At 43.6% G+C, this 5,670-nt stretch overlaps 2 long non-coding RNA genes across 2 annotated transcripts; one reads left to right on the top strand and one right to left on the bottom strand.

The window, feature by feature from the left end:
* The first annotated feature begins 350 nt into the window (after positions 1 to 350).
* On the top strand, positions 351 to 2,871 carry LOC120659923. The gene is made up of 5 exons (XR_005669284.1): positions 351 to 820; positions 1,496 to 1,578; positions 1,748 to 2,118; positions 2,233 to 2,497; positions 2,601 to 2,871. It is a non-coding gene; the product is annotated as an uncharacterized LOC120659923 (long non-coding RNA).
* A 976-nt stretch (positions 2,872 to 3,847) lies between these two features.
* On the bottom strand, positions 3,848 to 5,370 carry LOC120659922. The gene is made up of 3 exons (XR_005669283.1): positions 5,220 to 5,370; positions 4,179 to 4,624; positions 3,848 to 4,094 (listed from the first exon to the last, which is right to left on the bottom strand). It is a non-coding gene; the product is annotated as an uncharacterized LOC120659922 (long non-coding RNA).
* Between the last annotated feature and the right edge of the window lie 300 nt (positions 5,371 to 5,670).

Below are 5,670 nucleotides of genomic sequence, written 5' to 3'. Positions count from 1 at the left end.
AATATACAACCAAATTTTTCACATCCTCTGCACGAGCTAGAATTACATTAGTTTCAATATCTGAAACTATGAGATGAAGACCATTAGCCACTGTCTTTCCTAGAAGCAGCCAATATCTCTTCAAACTCGGATTGTAGTTTTGGTAGCCTAACTGCTTTGCAAAGTTCGGAAACCACAAAGGAGACCATGTATATGCCTCTATCTATCTATACTATAAAGAATGAAAGAATTGAAAACAATTGTTATCCAGTCTAATTCACCCACCGCTCTCATAAAATACCTCTTTTAAACCCACCGTCAAGGAAAATGTTTCTGGGCTTATTTTTTTTCACCACCGCGCCTCCTACCCGCCCGCTGTACCCACCTCCAGTCCCGCCCGTCAATCACGGCGTCTCCTCCTTGCCTTCCCCTCGCGATGCGCCTCCCCACGATGCCTCCGCCACCACAGACGCCGCCTCCTCCGCTCCAGGCCTGCACCGCCGCCGCCGGGGATGAGGCTGCCTCTCTCCGCGCGCGCCTCGCCGACGACGAGACCGATGCCGCCACGCTGTGTTCCCGCGCCGAGCGACTCCGGCAGTGGTGGCAGGCCCCTGCTCCGAGGCCGCGACAAGGAGGAGGAGCGGGCGCCCACGACGCGAGTGGGGAGTAGGAGAAGGACGCTCGTGGGGAGCAGTTGGACCATGCCTCTGACACCACCGACGCCAAGGCCCTCGCGGCCGCCGCCGCGCTCTACGCTCAGCGGCGCCAGAAGCACGACGACGACTTCTACACGGCTACCTACACCTCCTCCACCTTTGACTGCCACCATGATTAATCCCAGGTGCCCTCTATTTTTTTTCCCCATGGTGAATCCCTAAATCCCTAGATGCTGGTGTTTTTTTTTTCTTTTGCTGCATCTGATCTGAAAATGGATGTAAAACATGTGTGTTTGTACATTGGAGAATATGCGGGGTTTTCATCTGGACATGGCGACAGTAGAGTGTGCCAATGAATGTTTATCTCCTATATCTTGTATGTAGAGAGATTTGCGCTCTGGTGCTTATAAGAAATTAGAGTAAAGAGAGAAATTCACATTTTGTCAATGTTACCACTCAGTGTTAATTGATTGATGAGATCTCTATGTGCTCACAAAGAATTCAAAGTACTGTGAGTGCACAAGATACTATGAGAAGTATCTCAGGCAACGATTTAGTTGCCCATAGCAAATATCGCAAAATATGGCATGCTAGCAATGGAGTTGAGCTATGCCATAATTTTCTTGCTATTCCTTGGTTTGATCTCTGAAGTTTCCCTTATTTTTGAATTATTTAATCTTTGTAGCTATACTGCTGGTTTAAATGGATAGATCATGAAGGAGAAGAGTGATGTTCGTAGAGATTCTGTTTACTTATCTGATAGAAAAATAGTAAATGGGATTTGGGGGATTACTGTTCTGAATTCATTCCGGTTAGCCTTGGGCCATGCCATGCTTTTAATTTGTTTCTCCTGTCCACAGCTTGACAGTGAAAGTTGAGGGCAAGAAAAAGATGATGAAATAGCAGCATCAGTTAAAACATTCAGTGCTAGGCACCCAAATTGGTCAGTATATAATCTCTTTTGTTACATGCTATTCAAACATGCCTCCATATTGTTACAAGTTCTTACTAATAATTCATACGATAAATACTGATGATTGCGGAGAGCATCTATTTTACCCTCATGAATTAATGTTTGAGTTCTAATGGTGTTTGCGTTGTGGTGCTTGCAGACTTTCAGGGACGACGAGGGGCTGTACCTTGCCAGCTATTCGGACGAGCAGCTGCTGATCTACATCCCCTCTGTGCATGTGTGTTGTGGCTACATTGGTGCCCAATTGATAGGTTAAGTTGAGTGGGTATGTGTAGTACTTTCCTAAGTTAGATGCTAGCACAAGAGAACATCATTCATGTTAGTTCCTCAAGGGTCCTGGTTAGCAGCAATTTATGTTCTTCGAGGAATTGGTCTATTAGGGGAAATTGGATCCTCTTCTGTCTTATTATATGCTTGCCCACCTCCAATCAAGCAGTCTGAAGAATCAGATAATTCCCTAGAGGCTCTCCGTGTTCTTGATATCATACTGAGGCAGCATTCTGCGAAATAGTACGTAACTACCTATCTTCATAGATGATTATAACTTGATTTAAGTATAGTCTTTGGTCAGGCTTTTATATGACATTTATAATCACTGTGATATATTTTTCTCACTATTTGCAGGGGCCGTCTTATAGTCAGGCAGTCATTTTTCCATAACAACCCTTCAAACTTTATTTAGTTGGGTGGTGGTGTGATGGGTTGTCGTGGATTTCATTCAAGCTTTCGTGGCACACAGTGGATTCCCTGAACATTGGTATGTATTCATCCTGCACCAGTACCATGTAACCAGATTGTCAACAACAATGGTTGTGAAGCCAGGTCCAATTTTTTATTTTCTTCTTGCTAACCAGAAAATCGACATCCTAGCAGAATTGACTGGCAAAAGGTAATAAGTTGCGTCTTTGTATGAAACATCTTGAATGGTCACATTAATGCGTTGAAATATCTATTTGATAACTCTATTTTGGATCCATGCATATTCAATATAGGCCAAGCGTGCTCTCAGGAACTTGAGGATCAAAACAATTCATTCGAACGCATAATTCAAGATTGTTGGTCTTAGTGAACAGAATTGCAAGGAACAGACGAGAGAACATATTTTCTTACCATCTTTATTTTTCTCAGTGTTTTGCTTGGTATTTGAAAAAAGTGTATATCAAGGAATATACTTATTTTTGAATTATTTAATCGTAGACATGTATATCAAGCCATCTACATTTAGATTTTGATGTTTTATTTTTGATAAAATGGTTGGATCAACATGTTTCTTATGGAGCAGCACGTTCACCTTGATCAAATTGTGTGAGATTAGACATCAGATGAGATGAAGGTTGGAGAGATGAGATGACTACTGCATATGCATACAAACTGAACCAAGTTTGAATATGACCCATGTTTCAGAAACCATTGATTCAGTTTGAATATGAGCTCGTGTCTGGCTTCCCAGCCCCTGTGTAATCTATCTCCCTCGGTAGCTGAGGAAAATGCTTGTATCGACCCAACAAGTTTCAATGAATAGTAGGTGGGATCTCTCTCTCTCTCTCTCCCTCCCTCCCTCTCGCTCCCTCCCTCCCTCTCTCAGCATGATAAGGGGTACAGAGGTAGTGTGCAGCTCCTTTCAAAAAAAAAAAAAAAGAGGTAGCGTGCAGCTTACTCCTGCACCTCCGACATAGGAAGCAGAACTTTCTGACTGAAGGGCAAACCAGTTTACCAGTGCTGGGAATTCGATCCTTTAGAGCTCTCCAACCAAACCCCTATTTTTGACCCCTACTTCTCCCATATGAGGACCTCTCATTCAGTTGCTCTCTTCTACTTCAAAATGAACTCCAACAAACCCCTCATATTTGCCCCCCTACTTTCAACTCTCTCATATTTTATTGATATTGGACCAACTACCATGAGCATAGTTTTAAATAAACATTTTTTTACAATGGTTATATTTTGTTCTAAATAATATTATGCAACGATTATATTTTTAACGGTTGGATTTTTTTTTTTGCAACGGTCATATTTTGAACGACTATATTTCAAACGGTCATATTTGAAACGGTTTTTTTTTGCAACGGTCCTATTTCCAATGGCTATATTGCAACAGTGATATTTGAAATGGCCATATTTCCAACGGTTATATTTTTCACCTCGTTATATATATATATATATATATATATATATATATATATATATATATATATATATATATATATATATATATATGTATGTATGTCGACCCTCCTGGTTCCCACACCAAATCATTCTTCCCTCTCCTACTGAAATGAGTTCTTTGTCTCGCTTGGACTCCTCGTCGTCGTCAGATGATGACGACGAACTCTTCCTTTCAGCATTACACATAGCGCACACAATGTCCTGTTCTTATTAGCACATGCCTCATGCCATTTCTGTTCATGCTTCAAGATATTCCAACGATGCAGCAAAGTGAATGATTTCTCTTCCTCGTTTTTGAACACGTCACAAGTTTGCAGTACCTACACAAGTGCTATATGTGTTAGAAATTGTACAGAGCCCAAATATATTTTCAGCCAATTGAAAGATCCTAAACAAATTTATACTTTATCTTGCTCCATCGTTCCGCTTCGGGCCCTTCTTTGAACATGACCATACCATCCACAGAATTTGTTGACCATTTCTAGGATAATACCCCAACAGTGAGCGAGAGAATTGCAGTTGCGGTCATTATCAAATTCCTTGTGCAAATGATAGTACTCATGAATTCTTTCCCAATAAATGGCACGAGGCTGGTCAACGCCTTGAACTGCATCCATTCTAATTTCTAGCCATGCTGCCACTAACAAATTATCCTCTTGCACACTAAAGTTTCTGGTTCTCTTCTTGTTACCTCTCAACACAGGAGTAGCTTCCACCTCGACAACTGCTTCCTCTCCCAACATCTGTTCCTCTGGTGGACTTGCAAATTGGGTTCCATCCCACTCTAGATCAGCACTGCTGCCCACTCCATTTTGGTCCAACAGGTTCGAGAAGAATTCCATGTTCCTTCCTGCATTGCAAACCATGATGCATTAATCAAGTTGGAAGACCACCCTTTTCAGCATTGCAAACACATCATGTATAAATCATTAATTACAAGAGCACAGCTATCAAGTTTAATCATGCCCAATTGGTTGGACGGACAGCTGCATGCATGCTGGTCCGTTTAATTAATTTGGATCCTAGCCCAAAACTACAATCCAAATGCAAAAGTGAGTGAGATTGGAGGCGGATGCTTGCATTGTTTCAGCAGAGACCAAGCAGCGCAGGCTGCATCCAAGTCATGGCGGCAGAGGCCAGAGGGAGCAGCAGCTCAGGCCCTCAAGCAATGGCGCAAGCGGCAAATCAGCGCTGGGCGTTTCCTCCCTCCCCCCATCTCGATTTCACCGAGGTCGAGCAGATCCGCGCGTGGGGCAACACGTACTGCGGATCCGCGCGTGCAGCGCGCATACGACCTCTTGGACCTCTCGTCCAGCTCGGGAATGGCCATCAGCGGCGCCGGCAGAGGTCCGCCCCCTCTACCCCTAAAATCTACATCCACGGCCTTCTGCTGCGGCGCCGAAGTAGCAAGATGGGAGCACACGAGGAAGGGGGCGAACTCGTACCTGGCGGGAGAGCTCCACGCCGGTGCGGGAGGCGGAGCAGCAATGGAAGTTGGTGGATGAGAGAGCTCCTTTCTCTCTCCTACATCTGGGAGGACGCCGGGGAAATGAGGGCTCTCTCATCCGTCGGATGAGAGTTTCGTTGGAGCCGTTTTTTCGGCTTTGGACCCTCAAAAGTAGGATGAGAGAGCATACGAGGCATTGGTTGGAGATGTAGCATCCTCTAAATGATGGGTTTTTTTTATTCCTACCATTACAATTATTGAACTTTGGAGATATGCCATTGCAATTCAGCTATTTTGAAACTTGTCATTATAATTCTTCATCCATCTGAATCTTGCCATTTTATACGCCTTTCACGTGCTTAGGCCTACGGTCAGACCATATACATGTATGTATATTTCGTATGGACGAAAACACCCCTGCTACTTCACTCCCTCCACTCAATGACGTG

The sequence above is a fragment of the Panicum virgatum genome, chromosome 2N (genome assembly GCF_016808335.1).
Source record: "Panicum virgatum strain AP13 chromosome 2N, P.virgatum_v5, whole genome shotgun sequence".
NCBI lineage: Eukaryota > Viridiplantae > Streptophyta > Magnoliopsida > Poales > Poaceae > Panicum > Panicum virgatum.
Note: the sequence above shows the minus strand (reverse complement) of the source record. Positions and strands in the feature narration are given on the sequence as shown.